This window comes from Lagopus muta, chromosome 5, assembly GCF_023343835.1.
Source record: "Lagopus muta isolate bLagMut1 chromosome 5, bLagMut1 primary, whole genome shotgun sequence".
Lineage (NCBI taxonomy): Eukaryota > Metazoa > Chordata > Aves > Galliformes > Phasianidae > Lagopus > Lagopus muta.
The window spans coordinates 5,507,863-5,527,759 of record NC_064437.1 but is presented as its reverse complement, the minus strand read 5'-3'; the positions used below and the strand labels follow the sequence as shown (position 1 = coordinate 5,527,759).

The following is a 19,897-nucleotide window of genomic DNA, read 5'->3' as shown; positions in this document are numbered from 1 at the left end:
CAAGAACTCTGAACATCATATTCTAAAACTTAAGAGTGCTATCAGACAGGACTCTAAGCATTTCTTATTCTTCTGCTGTTTACATTGGTCCTGTGCCCATGTCTTCGAAATTCTTTGCTCCTAAGAAGATGCTAAGCTTCGTGACTAATGGGAGTGCACAGGCCATGGAAAAGGATCTGTGGCAGCATGGGGCAGCTTGGTATGACAGCTGTGGATTGGGTAGCAGAGAAGAAAGACACACACAAATGTATGCAGCTGATATGCAGCCTGGAACTTGGCTGGGCAAAGGCTTAGGGATGGTGCCGTGAGGGATTCAGATACACACAGGCCATACTGCCACTGTGAGGAATGTAATCCAGCTTTTCCTGTGGATTGCTGCTTCTTGCTGCTCTGAGTTGTGCAGGGGAGGCAACAGCTCTTGAGTTGCCAAAGCTGCACAGCAGCAGATTCTACTTCATACCTGACTCCATTTTACTGCATATCTGCATCCCTGGCAGATGCTGTTTGTAGATCTGGACCTTCAGGTAATGATCAGTGAGCAAGTCACTGGAGTGATAGATGAGGTGAGTGGTGCAGCAAGAGAGAGCTGCTCTTCCCTGGGCGGCAGCAGCAGCAGCACTTTCCTTCCAGCCGAGGCTTTTCTGCCACTTGTGACAAGCAGAAAATTGGATCCTCCCTGAATACATTGAGACGTTTTTCCTTCAGATGTACTGGGGCTGAACAAAATACTTAGGGGCTACCCCGCAAGCATTGCATGCAGCAGCCAAATTAATTAACTTTGTTTTCCACAGTGTCTTTCAGAGGCAAAATATGACAAAGAGTTGGCTACTGGTAATTTCAGCTAGATCTGAAAACTGTAGAGTGGTTTAACTGGATGCTAGAGTATCTGAGCAAAATTATGCTCACCAGTCACTGCTCTCTGAGACCAGCTGCACTGGGCTTCAGCTTGCATTGGGAGTTCCTGTGATATCTGTCTAACATTTTTCAAGCCTACGTTTAAACTTCTAGGAAAACACTCACTTGACACACTCTTGGATGATGGCCTTGAGCCTTCTGTTGTGCATTTGCAATTCCAGAGAGCTTTTGTCAGGTCACAGCTGTAAGTAGAATGCGCCTTAGGCTGCCTTCCTATGCACCAGTGTATGGAAGGAACCAGGCTAGGTTTCTTCAGAGTCCATGGTTTAAATGGCTCTAAACAGCATCAGAATTAGGCCCTGAATCTCAACTAATGCATTGTGATCTTTCTAAATTGATCAGTTATTTGTTGTCTGCATTTTATTTTCACAAATAATTCTTAGCACTTATTTATTTGCACTGTTGGGATGCATCAAGATCTGGACCAGAATGTCTGCAATCTTGTTCTGGGTGCTATGAGTTCCCACTGCTTTCTCCAGGCCTTTCTGCCTGCTATGAGAGCGAGCAGAAGGGATCATGTAGGTTTTATAAATCTACTTAGGGTACTTTGGATGAGGGAAAAAGGAGTTAATTGAAGTACTTTTTTATATAAAGGAATAATGGTTTTTTTGTCACCAACATTTGCAGTGTCTACTACTTAGGAAGTACTTAATTTTCATGATTTACAGGAAATGTGAAATTACAGTAATATTTTTATTCAAAACTTGCTATTGATCCAGGGACATCCTAAGTACATATTTTAAAGTATTCCAGCATCAGCCAGTGATAAGCCATGGTATCTGCAGGATTCTCTCTGTATGTTTAGACTCAAATTTTGACAGGCAAAAAAAGGTTTGTTGAAATAATCAGAGTGAGATGGGATTTAATCTCAGGAATATTCCATCACTGTGCTTGATGACAAAGCTCCCAGCCAACTTTTGCAGCAGAAGCAAATACCTTTGTGATGAAGATCCAACTGTAACTTGATTAGGATAAAGGCAGCCCCGTGTTGCAGTTGGTGGCACGCTTGCATGCTTATTATTTTCCATAGTATTAGGAGAAGGTACAAGACGGGTGAAACACTGGTGGGATTGAAATCCAATAATATTAAGCAGAGAGGCTTACCTCAGTCCTTACTGTCTCAAACACTTCTTCAAAAAGCATTCTATATGGATGACGGGAAGTCGGGGAAGATAAAGCTCCTATGGTAGCTTGAAAAAGGGGATGTGAATACTTCTAGAAGCCACTTTTTTCCTGTGCTCCCTTCCTCCCCATTTTTTGTCAGTAAGAGGGAGTGGTGCTGATGTGCTGGAGTGGCAGTATTTAGTAGTCAAGTGCAGTCTGCTCCCAGGAGCTTTGCTCCTGAACCCAGTTGTGGTTGCTAAGTGACAACAGCCTAATTGACTCATAACTTCCACTAAGCCAAACATTCAAAAGCAGGGGAGAAGTGCTAAGGACAATGAAGCTCTCCTGCTGTCTATATAGTAAATCAGATTTGGTACTAATATGTTTTCTAGAGCAGACAAAGTTATTTATTTGCTGTTTTTCTCCAGTAAATTAGTTATTACTCAAAGCTTCTTAGGGAATTGTTGTGGTAATCTAATTGTTATGGTAATCAAAATAGGTAGCAATTACTTTCAATAAATCATTATTTCACCTTCCCAAGCTTGTTTGTGACATCACCTGGCCTTAATTCCAGCTTTATAATGAACATCTTTCTGAAAACAAGAGCAGATATTATGGTCTTTGGTGAGGAGGGCTTGTGTATCAGCAAGTTGGAGTTTTCCCCCTTCATAAACACTTACTTAAAAATCTTGTGATATTTCTAAACAGTCTGATCACATTGACGTAGCTGTCTTAGGACTGCTTTTTATTTGTGATTGTAGCTTAGTGTAGATAAACATAAGAAATACCAGGATCTGTGAAAAGGCTTGAATCCATGTGAAAACAGGACCAGACTGGTTTAACTCGAGTGAAACCAGCTTTTGCTGTTACTTTCCTGCTTAAGGACTTTAAAGAAGACACCTGTATGAATACAGATTTAGCATAAAAATTTACAAGACTGAACTTCCATTTTAACATGTAGTTGTTATTATACTGACTGATGAAATCCTGTGGCATAAGAGTACCAAAATAGAATGCCTCACAAAGACATCAAATGACACTTCAAAAACAAGTTATTTAAGCTAAAACTATGCATAACAGCTTTCCCATTTTCTTTTTGTAGCAAGTCCTTTATTTTATCCAGTGTAGCTTGATAAACTGTTTTTGTAATCCACTATGTCTGACCTAGATTGAAAATTCCCTTTCACAAACAACTACGGCAGTGTTTGGCTATTCACAGCAGGATTCCTCAGCTGCTAATGTTCATCAGACCTGGCAGAATGATAAATCCCCAAACTACTAATTACTAAGGTGCTGTGCTTTTCACATAAGTAAATTGGAAAACACCTTATTTGGTATTAGGAAAGATAGATATCTTCCACTTTTGTGCTTTCCAGTGCAAGACCAGTGCTGGGTAATACTGAGGGACACTAGCAAGGATGCTTTCATCTGAAGGTGTAGAGAGAATTGATGTTTCACACTGAGCTCCAAGGTTCAGCACTGTTCTTCAGAGGTTCCAGAAAGGTATCATCTGTAGCTGGAGGCTGGTGTCAGCACAGCAGTTCAACAGGAAACTATCTTCTCTAAAGTCTGCAGTGTGTATTGGGTGGCCCAGGTTTTGTTTGTCACAGTTTGAATTTAAGATTCATCAAAATGGGTTTCATTCTTCTAGCAACTGTATTTTCTCTGCAGAAAGAGGGCTACAATGCTAAATAATGCAGATGTTTTCCACTTCTAGTCGTTTCTACTACAATGGTTTATTTTCCTGGGCATGATAGCCAGAATAAGGGGATTCTCTGTGGGTTTGCTGGCTGAGAATGTTTGCAGAGTCCTCAACAGCACTGCACAGAAACGGAGTTTTAAGGCCAGATTTTCTGTTAGCCTCTTTTTCATTCCACATGCAAACAATTTGCAAGAATAACTGATGCTAACTTGATATCTAGTGGTCTGCCTACACGTTTTTATGAGCAGACATGACCTCACTCGTTGCTTGTTAGGAAAGTGCCTCTCCAAACAATGGGTTAGCAAAGCCCTGCTCTGCTCTGATTTGCTCATTCCACTTCAGAACTGTGCTATTGTTGCTGCTATGGCTTGTAGCCAGCCTGAAACACTGGGAGAAAGCTGAGGGAAAAGAACTGGAGAAGAAAAAAAAAGATAGGCCGATTTTAGCAAAACTGAATAAAGAGTTATGGCACATCATAGCCTATTTCTCCTTCAAACCCTGCAAATTAGGCACTTTGTTGCATCTCCATATAGCTGAATATAATTAAAGAGCTTGCTTAATGTGAATTGATGCATTTGGAGGGAGGATTCATCCTGCTAGGTGCTTTCTTTAAATGAAATATTATCTGCTTATGCATACCAAGGATCAGAGAAAGTGTGCTGCAACTCCCTCAGGATAATTCCAGAATATAACCCTAATGCTTTAGCATTTAGGACAGTTCAATATTGCATGTCTGGACACCACATGATTTTTAAGTGCTAAAAAACTGTGTGAACTCCCATTATACACACATCATCTTACAATACCCTTTTTTTCAAATAGCAGGTCAGTTTCCTGGTTTTATGTGGCTCTAAAGGGTGCAATACTGACACAAAGCAACTTTTCCAGCAGAGCCATCTAACTAAAAAATGACACTCAACCACTAAAGCATTCCCCAGTGGTGAGACGGCGGCTGAAGATTGCTGAGGGATATTAGTGATGTGCTCAATCAGTTCTGACTCAAATTAGAAACAACTGGAATTAGTGAGAGAAGAAAACTGCTTCGTTCCAACCAAATTTTAAAAGATACCATATTACTAGTGTGAGGTAAGTAGTGCGTGAAGGACAGCTGGGGATGTAAATTAATTAGTGCAGATATGTAGATCACAGTAACCAATCTGTTCAACAAAAGTGTAGCAGTAATTTTTCCCTCTTCCCAGACAATTAACAATTCAGATCATCTCTCTGAGAGAAAGCTGAGAAAGTCCCATTTTGATGTGCCAAGGCGTCACAAGAGAAGGTCTGCCCAAGCCTGGATGCTGTGATTGCCTTGTGCTTGTCACTGCCAGCTGCTTTCCAGTTGCCTCCCTGAATCCACCACACCACTGGCTCTTGGCTCCTACGTGCTCCAGGCTTTCTGTGATTTCCATGCATTGTTGTGGACTCCATAACCAGATCAAAATAAAGAACGTGAAGTATGGATGATGGGTAAGATGCTGCTGTACCTGTTATTGCAAGGCTGATCAAGCAGTAGAATACATTCTCCTTGGGACTAATTAGAAAAATTTTGGAATAACTCATAAGATTTTAATACATCTGACAGATTATGTTAGAGATCATGCACAGCCTTCCTATAGGAATGATCCTCAACCCTTCAAAGACAAAGACTGAGCTGCTGCAACTTATGCTAAAAGTATATCCACTAATGCCAAAATGAAAATGATAGGGAAAAAAAAAACCCTTCTGTGGGAAAAGCAAAAGAAAGCTTGTAATAGTCAATAATTAGTCAATTTTACCCACAACAGATGTGTTACTGATCCCTTCAGGTTACCCAGAATCCTTCTGGAAAGAGGAGAAAGCATATCATTTCATTGGCCAAACAGTATAAATAATAATGAAGCGAATCATCCTTTGAACAAGCTTCTGGACTTCGAATGTGTGTATACATGTATGTGTTTTGGGGATGTGGGAATTTTCAAGATGCTTAACAAGAAGCCAAAAAAATTATTTTGCCTTTATTTTATGCAAATGTCATTTGCTTTTTCTGTTCATATTCCTTGTTCAAATGAACAAAAAAGCAGCTTAGACTTTAAAAAAATATAGTAATAGCATGAAGAACAATAGGTATGTATATATATATATATTTGGCACCACAAGAAGGTTGCAATAACCATTTCTTTAAGGAAAAAACAGAAGTGTCATTAATTTGAATTATCAGGGAGCAGAAGAGGAGGCTGACTAACGAATCATTTCTTGCTATAAAATAAAAGCGTTCTTTTATGCATGAGAGCATCAGCGCTACCAGGGTAGTTAGGAACTCATCAAGAGGCTTAAGAGGTGAGTTTCCTATTTCAGTTCCTTAAGCATGATCTCAACAGTCCTTAATGGCCATATGTTAACTTTGTTACGCAGTCCTGCTAACGGTCCATTCCGGGAAACTTCCTCTTGGCACCTTCCTGCCTCACACACACAGCAGTGCCAGTACTCAGGCAGTGTACTTCTTTCCCTCCACCATATACCACTGTGCTCCTCCCTGCTACTAGAGCACGTTTGATTATTTTTAATTGAATGTTTTTAATCTTCATGGCTTTGTCCTGAAGTGATGAAAACTTGCTCAGGTTTTGTAAAACCGAGCAGATCTTTTAAAAGCAAAGCAAAATAGAACTGCAAAGATGAGATTCGTCCCACCTTGTTTTAACCACATAAAAATTAATTACCTGGTTTCAGCTATACAGCCACAGCTTTCCCACTGCCAAGGGAAAAATACAGTAACCAGCACACAGCAATTCCTCTGGGCCCAGGAGAGATTCTACCCTCCAGCAACATGTGTTCCTGTCATTTGCTGTTGGAAGAGACCCAGATGGCTGTCTTGAAACAGGAACCTGCCTTTCATTCATTTATACCTTGGTTAGATGAATTTCAGATTGCAAGGCTGCAATGTACTTTACTACTAACAACAGGCAAGTATTGAAAAGCAAAGAGATGCCTTAAGATTTTGCCCATCTCTCACAGTTCCCACAAATATCTATGGAAAATTCTAATTCCAATCGATTTGCACTTTGATAAACATACTGTATTGTTCCTATATCACTGGAATAGGAAAAAAATAAATCAAATGGGATGTTTGGGTGAAGATGGGACAGCAGAGTGCCTGCCACTGCACTGGGCAGGGGTTGGGGGCAAGGGAAGGTGCATGACAGCGTGCATGGGTCCTGCACACTATGGCTCCATGCTGGTGTGCTGTTGCTCGCATCTGCTCCTCCATCACCAGTGATGCCATCTGCTGAGTTGTCTTTTCTGGAATTTGTATTTTTCTGATTTTATTTTTCCTCTTCCAGTAAGGGGTGTTTTCCAGCTCTGGACTGGCTCTGCTCCTCCATGGCTGTCCCTTCCCATAGAGCTCACTTCTAAAGAAGGAAGCAAACTGAAGCAGCAGGTAGGTTTTGCACTCTACAATCTGGAAACCTCCTCAGTGATTCTTTGCAAATCTTATGTCCTGTATGTTTTATTATATGTTTAGTTTGCAAGGCACACAAAAGAATTTGAGGTATTTAATTTAGACATTTCTCAGATCTTTGCTTAGGGAAATCTTGCTCTGATGAGTGTAAAAATTATATATATGTAATTCTGCAAAATGCAGTGGATTACTTTGTAACACACAGATGTCACTCACATCACTTATGTAGTAGCTCTCAACTGGTTGTTACTTTTTCCACTTCCCTTATACTGAAGACAATTTCAGTATTTCTCTGGTCTACTTGGGATGTACATAATGTACTAACGAAGAGGAAGAGAACAATAATGATGTTTAGCACTTGAAAAGCACTTATTCCAGTTTGCTGCATAAATATTAACTGATGAATCCTCCCAGCAGCCTCAAGGAATAGATTAATACTATTATCTTTTATCTTTAGAAAAGTATAAACAGTGAGATGACAGTATGAAAAGGACACAGAAGTGCACAGAAGTACTCTTCTAATCTTTTTATAGCATATGAATGAGGCTTGTAAATGTTGTTTATAATTTGGCTTACAGTTTACATTTAAGTTTAAGGTGGAATACAAAATCTTGCCTTCCCCTGACCTTACTGTGAACTTGGCAAACCAGGGGTAGGAACATCCTTAGAATTTCACCAGAAGGTGAGGAAGTTAAACTACTATGTAGGATTTTTCTTCTAGTAGTGATTTGTCAAAAGTTAAAGGTGGCAAAAACTTGGAAGTCAGAATGGATAAAGATCACTTGCTTCAGTTAGGTGCTGCTTCCCTTGAAAATAACCATCCTCCTTCATGCATTCTCCTGTTTCATTGTTTTCTGGGCTGCTTTTGTGCCAGGTCCCAACACTAACGGCCCCTGGAGCTGTGTTTTAAATCTGAACTGAGCTGAGTCACAGTGCAGTTTCCTCAGCATTCACCATGGGTTTATCCTCACTGGAGCTGCCCTTCCAGTGCAGTCTTTTGGGTTCTATTCTGACCAGAGTCAGAATATGCCAAAGGACAGAAGGGGCATTTCAGAGCTGCAGGCTCCCTCCTGCTCGTGGCTCCCTGCAGACATGCCTTGAGGCAGATGACTTCTTGCTCCATGTACTCCTACACCATGAGCACTTCGTGTTGCTGTCCTGGGGAAGCAGCGTGCTGGGAGAGGCTGTGTTACTCTATGAGGTTAGTGCTGACATGCATAAGTGGGCCTGAGGTACGAATGTGCACCTTTACTTTGCTGTCCAGGTTTGCCCTCAAGGTAGACTTCCCTATTTCATGTGTTAAAAAAGCACCATTACCAGGAGCAGAGCATAAGTGAAGGTGTTCAGTGTATTTGAGGCCTACTTGAACCTACCAATTCAGTTATGTTTTTTGGGCACTTTAGCAAGGAAAAAGGGATCTGTTCTTGTACAACTGGTAAACACTGACTGTTCTACTACTCTTCCTCTGAAAAACTCTCCAGCACATCTTTAGTGACATTAAGTTATGTTTAGTTCCAAAGAGCAGAAATGAATCCCTTCTGCAGTCAAGATACCTCATTCTCTGATACTGTTACTATGATTGTAGAAAAACTATCTGTAAATGAATTTTATAGCTCAAATTCCTCAAAAGATGCATGTCTTTCTAAAACAGAGGTATATTCTTGAAATCCATTTTAATTGAAAAGCCTCCCACTGCTCAACTACAGATGTAGTTTTCTAATTACAGCTAATAAAACTCCAGGTCTACTGTGTTTCCTCTTCAAGGGAGAGCAGGAAGAACTCATGTTAGGGTAGGAGTGGAAGCAGTGTCAGTGTCAGCTCTTAAATCAGATCAGCCTAACTTGACTTGTATTTAGTTTGCAGAGTGTAAATATAAATTGATTTTTGGTAGATCGTGTTCAATTGGACACAATGCTTGTATAGGAAAAGCATATACTGAAAAATATGTTTGTACACGTATTTGAAGGGATATCTGTTCTGAAAGTTCAGGCTCTGGTGTAGCTGTGCCTCTTCTGTACGAACTGCTGCAGCATCTTGTGATTGTTCCATTTGTGGATAGCACAGCTACATTTTAGGCCAGACAGCAGTGAAAAGGTTGTCACTGATGGTTTGCCAAGGCAGCACCTAACAGTGGATGAAATAAAAGACCCTGATCAAATTTTTGAGGCAGTAATTGACTCAGATTGAAAGTATTTCAGCAGGGCAATGGGTGTAGGTGAGTAGTCAGGAGTACAAGTCATTCCTCCTGGGCAGACTGCTTGCCAGTCTGGTGTGCTCTCAGCAGGCACCAAGGGCAGCTCATGTTCCCCCTGTTGGAGGGAAGCTTCTTGGCCTTGTGCAACACAGCAGTGCACCCAAAGGAGCTGGCAGCACTTCCTTGCAGTTCTCTGACTGCGCATCAGTTTACGGGGTGAATTTGGTGCTTCTTATCAAAGGAAAGGGTAAAAAAGTTCACTGGTATGCAGGAATTAAGGAGAGAATATAGAAAACAAGACACATCATCAATAGTTACTGCTGGTCTTAACAGATTTTCCAGGATAGTCTTCAAAATTATCACAGGCCACAGGGCAACTTGGAGTTGAGAGAGATTCTAGTAACTGTTTCAGGAGGAAAGTAGTGAAATTGCAGTAATATCCCAGTAATTTTTCATTTCAGTAAAATACACCAAAAGCTATCATAAGACAAAAAGGCTGCCAATGATTCATGCTGTTTCTTTTTATTATTTTTAACTTATTTATTTTTGAAAGGACACCTGCACAAAGCAGTGAACTTCACATGTTCATTTTGTTTGAATTGATGTCAATCAGTTTTCTGGCAAAAAAACAGGAACCACTGGCACCATCAGTATCAATATAGTAATTGTTCTTAAATGAATAAATCCAAACATGATAGCGTAAGAAGGATCAAATTAATCCTCACTGCATCTTCTAGTCTCTCTGATTAACTGGTGGGGGGAAAAAGACAACTTCTGGATCTTTTTCTTCCTTGCTGTTCCTTCAGGTACTTTGGGGAAGGTTCTTCCCAGTAGGGTCTGGTACTTGCTTGGGGATTTCCAGGGATCAGTAAGGACAGATGGATGAGGCAGATCTCATATGTGCCCATCAGCTTGGACAGAGAGACTGAAGGTAGAGACTAAAACATGTTATAGACTAGGGGACCCTAACAAGGGCGAAGAATGGAGTTGTCTCATCCCTCTGCTTTATAATGGAGATTGCTCTCTCTAACGTATGGATTTCTCTTTCGAATCAAGGATATAACGTGTCTCTGCAAGTCTCTTTTCATTAGGTGATGTTTGTTGTTTGTGTCAATAAATCCTGGTGTTCAGCTAAATGAAAACTGGGCCTTACCCACAAGCTTCAAATGGGGCTGTCAGTCAGTTGCCCCCACAGCTGAGATGCTCCATAGGAGCACTGCTATACCCAGGAAGCCTGAGGCAAGGAACTTAAGAGTTGTAAGGTCTGACAGTTCTTCCTTGTGTCTGCTGAGCTACCAGGCTTGGGATTTTTAACTGCAAACTCTGAGATTTGAGAGATGAGGTTATATGTGAGGGACTTGGCTGGGGCACAAACATGCGGAATGACAGCTAACCAAGCAAATGGGAAGGTACGTGAGAGCTTTTGTGGGTAGGAGGAGTAGGCTTTGCATAGGAAGGGGCAGTGTCTGTTTTCCTGCACCTAAATAACAGCTATTGAAGAGCCTGCAGAATTATTTAGTTTTGCGAATGTGTTTTCCTTAGAATTTGCCAGTTGCCATAATTTAGCTGTAGTGCTTCAGTTCCATCATTATATGATCCTTATTGGACTTTGTCTGAAATGGGAAACTTTTTTACGATGAAAAGTGATTGAATAAGCCATTTGTGCAGAGGACAATGTATTTTTTCCTTTTCCATCAACATGAAACAAATCCTTAGAGGCACATTTACCACATTAAGGCTGGAAGAACAACTTGGGCTTCTTAGTCAGATCAACAGCTTTGGCCTCTTGGCTGTGCTTCCTAGGATGTGACAGAGCAGGGCTGTCTGTGCCAGCAATGGTCTCTGTGCCAATGGCTCTCTCTTCTGGGGAACTGAACCACAGACATTGGAGAGCATTCATTTTTATTTAAAAGTGTTTGAAGTAAAATCAAGATGTACTGCACATTAAAACACCCCTTCTATAACAGGTATTGGGAGCTGTAGGTTTCCACCGTTTGCCTTAATCCCAGGTTTTTGCAGGCTGCTTGGGATTGGAGATGTGATCTTTTTATCCATATGAAAACAACAGCATGTCACGTGGCAGGTAAATCTCTTTTCTTACCAAGAAGTAAATAAAACGAAGCAGCTAATTTCTAACATGCTGTTTTAACAACTGCACCACCAACAAAAATAAAGAGCAGTTACAGCAAAAAATGAATCTGGGACAATCCTCATCAGTAGTGTAAGTGGCTACTCCTTTCTTCTGCCACTCCTGCATTGCCATGAACTGCTGTTTTACATGACTCATTGCTAGTTCTCTGCTCTGATGCTGATGAATTGTATCTTGCCTGCACTTCCCATCACACTGAAAAGACTTCTTTTTCAACTGGTTATAAATAATGCTCTACTGCAATCAACTTTAAATAAACACTTGAACTGAGTGGGACTTCCCTTTAGGCTGCCAGGACGCCTGAGTCTGTGCTGCTGTTGGAATGGGGTCGTTCTTTCTTGTGTACATGCTGTCCTTCTACTGCATTCACCCTGTGCTTTGCTGGGAAGACCAATGTACACAGGAAAAGACTGCTTGCAGGGATTGTGGAGCCAGTAGAAGAGGTTGGGCTGGAGGGCAGATAGCTGTCAGGTGTGATAAATACAGATAATTCTGGCTTGGAGCGGTGCGGTAGACTGCATAACCTCAGGGACCCTGCTAGCTCAATTTTTCTAGGTTTCTATGTAGCACATGCTTTATTAATATGCATATTAGTGTCCCAGTGTGATGTGTCTTAGTATCACTTCTACTGCAATAAAATTTTATTTCCCCTAGAGAACATTCATGCAGGATCACCTTGTGTCGTCAGCAAGAATGAAAAGAGTATGACTTCTGTGTCTAAATACAGTGATGGCTTCATGATTGCAAATTGGTCAGCAGTGATCAATATGCTGACAAGCAGTGTCTGATATGCTTGCACTACTGTGCCTTGAACTAGATAAGACTCTGATGTGCTTTAAAGTGCTGCCTCTTCAACAAAGTAGGAATTATGGAGCCCTGAGTCATGGGTGGATCATAAAGGACTTTTTCCATAGTATCCTATGGAAACCTCAGAACAGAGAGTGGCTTTGTGGAAATAAAATGGAGAGTTCAATTGGGTTAGCAGAGAGCCAGGAGCTGTTACAGCCTGGGCGGGTTGCTTAATTCCACTGATCTGCTCATGGACCCCCAGCACTTTCATGCTTTTTTGATTTGCAGTAGTTCTTTAGTTATGGTTTCTTGATGTCAAAGTGTAGAACTGTGACACTTTTTGCATGGCAAGATGCTGTGACTTAATTTCTTTGGCCCTTGAAAAGAGAGATGTCTGCCCTCGCATCTTCCCGATAACCAGTGTAAAGCAGGGCATGCAAATTCAGCAAGCAGTCTTGCTGATCACCTTCCCTCTGTTCTTCAACTACACACGAATGTTACAAATTCCTGAAAAATAGGTAAGCCCTGAGTGCAATTCCCTATGAACTTTTCCCGTGTTTCTCCTCAGCCCCTTGTGAAAGCTGCCCTGAGCTGCCTTCTCTTCCCTATGAGCTCTTGCAGGCTTTCAGAGCCAGCAGCCCTGCATGCAAAATTATTCAGCGTGCAGCAGATACATCGCTAAATAAACAGCCTTGCTCATATTTCCATCTGGTATAGCCAAAGTAGGAGAACATGAGGAAAAAAGTGAAAAGCAGTAAAGGTGTTGTGTGTTTGTAACTCTTCCTTTTCTCCTGCTATAGATTAGTGGTCATTGTTTGGTTCTGCTGTGTCATGGAACTTGGTGGTTGTGTCAGAGCGCCATGAGTCTTTACCAGATTCCCAGCTATCCAGTGTAAAACTCTTTGTTGACTTGCCTTGTTTACTGCCTCCTTTTCTCAACTTCTGTCTGAGATCTGACATCTCCTGTTCACCCGATAGACCTGTGCTCTTGCTTTCTCTTCTGCTTTCTCTTTAGACTGGTCTCCAGTTTCCATAGATACTGCAAGCCTCACCTTGGCTTTTGAATTAGTGTCCCTTTGTGGTGTTGCTTGACTGTGAAAGGACTAGTTTCCTCCAGGCACTTAACTGAAGAAAAATATGTATTTGAGTCCCTCACTAACACAAATTTAAATTAGAACAGATTCAGTCTATGAAGGGTCTATGGAGAGCAGGTTACTGTGCAAAAGTTAATTTGCAAAGACTTTAATGAAATGGAAGGTCATGGAGCACTTGATGGCAAGTGAAGGCAGAACACTGAGGCAGAATGTCTTCAGTGGAGATTATTTCCATTCCTCTAGTGCAAAAGCAACGGTGTGCTTAACACAGAAAGCCAAGACTAAGAGATGCTGATTATAGCTCCTAGATGGTAGCTGTGTCTGCTGTGCCCTGCCCCTCCTGTTTGCATGAGACTGGCTGTGTCTGCTATGCCTGATGCTCTACTGCCGGTGGTGCCTGTGGCTAAAATGAAATATATCTGATTGAGTTAGCAGCTAAGGTAACACATGTGATCTCGTGCAGGAGGGAAGAGAAACAAGCCACCAGTCTCACCTCCCATGGGCACTTCTCTCTCAAGGTAGGGGCCAGCAGGAAAAGACCCCACAGAACTACCTGGCACTGGGGCTAGAGCACCCAAGTAGATGCAGTGGTTTTCCATGAAGCTGCTGCCTTCCAGAAACATTTTCCTACTGGAATGAAGGAAAAACAGGGAAATGTTTTCATCCTATTAGCTCTGAATGTCCAAATGCCAACTATTAGAGGCCAGCACTGGTAGCCAAGGGAACAGCCCTCCTGCAGCAAAAATTTTTAAAAAGTACAGCTGAGCAGCACATAGAGAGGACAACACACAAAAGGCTCACCAGACCATGAGAACGTTTGGGTTTTGTTGTGGGGCTAGGTGTTTTGTTTATTTTAATATAGATGGATAGTTCTAATCTTTCTCAGCGTTTAGACCACCTGCAGCTTAAAGTGCTGAAGCACTCTTCAGCCTTTAATGGGTGTAGGAGAGCTTCGAAGAGCTACTGCAATCCCATCAAATACAATGCACAGGTAGCCCAGAAAAAAAAAGCTGGCTTGGTCTCTGATATCAGACTTGTGTTTGTGCACTGGTTCAACCCTGGCTGCAGACAGAAGGTGAAGATGTCTATGATGAAGAGCTGTATTTCTGTCCCAGTCATCTGCCATGCAGGGATTTAAACTCATTGCAGGCCCTCCTGTTTCTTCTTCTACTTCTCTGTTATAAGCTAGGTTTGTTTTGTTTTGTTTTGTTTTGCAGTGTTTGTCCTCAGCAAGTCCTTTAGAACAACGACATGGGGCCCACCTGGAAGAAGATGATGTTTGACATACTGGAGGAAGTACAGAGTCCCTTGTTTTAACCATATTCAATGTCTGAGCAGTATTGCACGTAATAATTTCCAACAAGAAACAGCATTTGTTTGTCACTTATTAGTTCAAGCCACCAAGCACAGAAAGTGCTTAATCAATTCCTCTCCTCACAGTCATCTGATCAATTTGTAGTGACAAAGCAAAAGCAGAGAATGAATGTTCTCTAGCCCAGATTGCACAAGGACCTTTCTAAAAGCAGTGTTTCCAGAGCTGTTGGTATTAAGGGTCAATATCATTAGATTTCAAGGTTATATCTGTTTCTCAGTTTTACAATATCTCTGATTCAGCCTAATGAATAAGAATTGAATCAAAGACCTTTGTTCTTTCATTCTTGAACATGAAAAGATGTCACTAATTTTTTTCTGTCCTTTATGTCCCCAGGCAATGTTAATGCCTTTCAAGAGCGCTAAGCAAAGCGTGAAGGTCACTGCTCTTCTGTAGCATTAGCAGTAGGCTCCTGAGCACCAGGTGTCTTTGCTTGCCTCTAAATGCCATTTTCCCAGCTTGTGTGTGCAATGCTGTCATTGCAGTCTGACAGAGGGCTTCACCTTTGTTCTCCAGAGGATAGTGTTTCAGTGATCCTTCTAAAATGTAAAACTTTTCCACAACTGGGCACCAAGCTCTTGCAGTGTTGCAAGGTATCATGTGGGATGACAGCAAGTATTCTGGGCTCGGTGCTGTGAGATGCTGAGGCAAAATATTAATTGAATTTGCCACTTCAAGGGACATTTGCATTACTGTGACAGCTAGATCTGCTCTACCTCGGCTTACCTTTAAAGCGAGATATTACATGTTTCCTTTGTCCCAGTTGCAGAACAAATGAGCAAACATTGCCATAGAGAAAAGGCCCACGACTTTCCTGAAGATAGCAGCCACAAAAAGCTGCTTGCAGTGTTGGCAGTCTCACTGCCTCTCATCTTCTTTTCAGCTGCTATTCTGTGATTCTGTAATAACAAACAGTTGTGCTGAGGTGGTTATTGCATCTTTACAGAATAGCATCCCACAGATATTATCAGAAATTCAAAGGCATCTTAGTGTTTGTTGGCTTGTGAAGAACATGCTAACCGTTGTTTGTTTGGAGAACAGTCAGTTTGGGCCTCTGTGATACTGTGTAGCCTTAATTAAGTCAGTAATCATTCAATGCTTGTTCTCATTTCATGTATAATAGGGAAAATACAGGTTTTCTTCTCAGGAGTTTGCAGCACTGGTTATTGTAAAGCTATTGTTGAACAACCAGTTTCTTGGGCAGGAAACTCCAGAGGAACATGGAGTGCTTCCAGTTACAGGAGAGCTGGCAGGAAATCAACTCACTTCTTTCCAGTGTTTATCCTGAGATAATGAAATGCTCAGACCAAGCTACCAAGTGCCAAAAGAGGGCTGACAGAATAAGGAATGTTTCACGTAAGTTCACAATGGCCTCATCTTTAAGTTAGGAAATTACACTGTGACCAAACAACTAACAGTTTTATTCTGTGGCTTTCCTATCCTATCCTGGTACATAACGGCTCCACGACCTGAGAAGCAGTTCAGTGTTTGTAGTGATTAAAGTGCACTAAAATGCTCTGGGTGACAACTCCTGTACAAACATGGAGTTTTCACTTCTTTTCTTTCTTTTGTTTTATCAGATGGCTTTCAGCTGCTAAGAAAAACTCTCCAGGTTATGTTTAAAGCACCACGTTTCAGTTGTGCATTAACAGGATGAGAACTCCCACTATACTCACGATTATGAGTGTATGTATGCATTACTATCATGCTGTTCATAAATCCCCATCTGAAATCACCTCTCCAAAGTGGTCTTACTTTTACAAATCCATGTTGTTCAAATTTTTTACTAGCTGAAGAAAGGATAACAAATCAGACTATTACCAAACCAATTCCTATATTACAAACAAGACTGTAAAACAAAGCAAGATGTATAAAGCACTATATTTGGAACTAATATACCACTGGTAATTGTAACTAGTGGTAAGAGTAGAAGGCAATAACAACAAACTAGATATATGTGATTTGGTATCTAAAATTAGTATAATTAGTGGTTATAGTGTTTGCTTCAAGAGTGGATGCTGAATATGAAAGCACTGGGAGGCTACAGATATGGAATAAGAAGTTAGACATCACAAATTTCGTACAGAATTAGATCATTAAAGTCTTAGGAGTCTCAGAGAAATCTGCTTTGTTTAGATTCTGGGCCATCTTGTTGATACAGCATCTGGAAAGTCAGAGCATGATAGACACTGAGATATTTTCCAGGGACGTTGCACTTCCATACAGAAGCTACCTGGGCAAGTTCCTCTCTCTCAGTTTCATGATAATGAAAATGGTCAGTAGACTGAATTTCTTTCCGTATCAAATACAAAGTTTGAAGATAGTATTCTTTCCCAGCATGATGATTTACACGCAGTCTCCCAGACCATCGCAGTGGGTGTGGACATAAGAATGCTCACACGCTACCCTCACAAGCTGCAGAAATAAGTTGTTTTTGGCAGATGTACACAGTCTGGCAAGCTGCAAAGCTGCTTTTTACAATGCAATGCAGGAACAGAACCACCAGAACAAGCCCTTTTCTGCTTACATAACATCATGCAGCTTCTTTACCTGACAGCTTATTTTGTCCAGAATGAATACAAAGGACACTTGGGACACAACAGGATGTGGCAGCAGTGCTTTTCAAATATCAGCACAAGAACAGCAGTCCATTAGCAATCTTTTCACAGCTGCAGGAGGCACCCTGTTGTGAATGCTTTTGTGATTTAAAACTACGCATCTGAGAGTGTATTTAACAAATTAAAATTGGTCACAATTCCTTTTCGAGTACATTGCTGCTTTATTAAAGGAAGTTGGCCGTATGCTTAAATCAATACAAATGAGTGAAAAGGAAAACAGAGAATGGTTTGGAAGCTGTGAGACTGAGTTAAGCTGCTTTACTCCTAAGACGATCCGCCAATCCTGAAGAGACCAGCAAGTGTTCCGTATTTCTAAGTACGCTATTATAACCGTGGATCTATCACACTTACTGTATCACCTCAGAGGAGTTGGAGGAACAGTTTTCTTCCCAAGAGGACGTAAAATTTATCCTTTGTAACATCCGTTGAAAAGAAAGAGCAGGAGCACTGGCCTTTTGATAATGCCCTTGTAATATCGGAGCAAGATGGTTATAAGCCAAGATTTGCAGTGCAATTCTCATATCTCAGCCAATTTTGATTATGTCTCATGAACACCATTTTTAGGTCGAGAATAGATTGCTGGGAACATCACTAACTATGTATAATTTATAACATGCTGAAATGCAGCAGGCTGATCAGATTTAATGCTTTATCACTCTCATGTCTTAGTGCAACAGAATTTCCTTAATTCGGGCTTGCCAAAACTAGAGATACAAAATTGGATGATGCTTCACGAATGTATCTGTACTAACACACTTGACACCTTTTAAATGCAAAGTTAATAGTATCTAAACTCTGTTCACACGCTACTAAAAAACAAGCAAACAAACTACAAATCTCTTCAGTGTGCACTTATATGTGGCTTTAATTATCTGCTATGTGTGTCCGTTTTATTCAGGATGTTCCCAAGTCCCTGCTTGTTGTATTGTGAACACTGATAATTGGAATAAAGCTTGTACCAGTGTGGCATTCATTTGGATCAAGGATCTGAACAAAGTACTCAGAGGCAGCGAGCGTTATGAACTCAAAAGCTCAACATTTCACTCTGTTCTCCAATGCCTTGAGCTACCTGTAATTGCTTACTCTTGAACACAGAACTTGCAAACTCTTTTATTAATGGAATGCCACATTTAGTGCACAGGTAACCTTTCCCGTGTCTTCATCTGAAACAGATCTACTTTCCTGAAAGGCCACAAAATGTTAACTGACTTAACAGAAAAAAATAATCTCACTTTTGTCATTACTGATGTTTTTGCAGGCTGCTAAAAGCAGAGCAAAGAGCCTTAAACCTAAGGTATGCAACATTTTACATATACTGCCATCTGCCGTTCCAGCATGCCAGTTTTATCACTGCCTCTGTGATTTTTATTCCAGCAGCAAGCATATCCCTTGCAAGGAATGTTTTGCAAGAAATCTGTTGCAAGTACAGTTGAGTTGGAAGAATTACTGTAATCCATACATGATCTGTCTGAAATAGCACACATTGAGATTCTTTAGCCATTTATTCTGCCATGTACACCTTCAGTTCTGGGCTGTGATCAAATCTGTGTTCGTTTTGCTCAGTTTATTTTAATAGCAAGCTTGTCTCTTTATTCAAACCATAGCCAGAGCTTTCGTGTTCTGAATCAGTTGTACCTTTGCAGCAAAATGTACACACCTGTATCACAGGCTTTGCATACGTGTATACATAAAATTGTCTATTTACATATACTGCCCTATTTAGACTGTTTCAGTTATGGTTTGTATATATGTAAGCTATATGATTTTGTTTAATTGGAGTCCAACATGTGATCAGTTGGCACTGTGCTTCCTAAATCTATCAAAAAAATATATATAGAGAGAGAGAGCCTTTCAAAAGCTGGCTGGAAACTAAAAACAATTAGTTTGTAATTGAGCAAGGAGTGATCACTGTGCACTGGAGAGTGATCCTAAAGCAGCCAGGTAGACATGGAAGTCAGAAACACAGTGACAAACCAGTTGGCAAGGCGCTGCAAACAACATTCTGTTTTTTGAAGTGTTTGTATGCTTTGTCCAAGGGAATCTCCTGTCTTAGGCACTTACCTGCTGTTCCACAGTGGGTCAATTCCCAGCTCTTTGACTTTTTCTACTATAGCCTCTCTCTTAAACTCTGCTCCTTCAGTTCATCTGCCCAACAAAACTAAGTTCCTTTTGTTCCTGCTTCTCATCTCTCCAGTCCATTTCATTTGCAAGATCTATAGGGGAATATGTCTCTATATGCAGACATGCATCTCATGCAGACACATTACTTTTTTGGGCTTGGAATCGCCTGGACATGACTTAAATGCTTCTAGGTCTAAACTAACAGAGAAACATCCACATAGACCTATAATCACCAGAGACAGCAACAGGCACTGTCTAGGATGAACAGGCAGCCTGAAGGAACATCTCACAACTAACAGAGTTGGTGTGCAAGGACAGTACTTTTGTATCCAAAGGCAGCAAAATTAGGAATGAGTGTGTGGACCTGAGTGTGTTGGAACTGGTCCTAAAACAAGCCTCAGTA

The 19,897-nt window shown here is 41.0% G+C and overlaps 2 long non-coding RNA genes across 3 annotated transcripts in view; one reads left to right on the top strand and one right to left on the bottom strand.

Moving 5' to 3' along the window:
- LOC125693043 (uncharacterized) overlaps positions 1-2,247 on the bottom strand; it is a 10,187-nt gene extending 7,940 nt beyond the window's left edge. Inside the window, exon 1 of the long non-coding RNA XR_007376972.1 lies at positions 2,020-2,247. This is a non-coding gene — a long non-coding RNA (uncharacterized LOC125693043). The remainder of the gene's footprint in view (positions 1-2,019) is intronic.
- Positions 1-19,897, top strand: part of LOC125693042 (uncharacterized) — a 21,469-nt gene extending 1,572 nt beyond the window's left edge. For both annotated transcript variants that reach the window (XR_007376971.1, XR_007376970.1), the window contains exons 2-5: positions 4,544-4,807; positions 4,921-5,188; positions 7,039-7,136; positions 14,601-19,897. This is a non-coding gene — a long non-coding RNA (uncharacterized LOC125693042). The remainder of the gene's footprint in view (positions 1-4,543; positions 4,808-4,920; positions 5,189-7,038; positions 7,137-14,600) is intronic.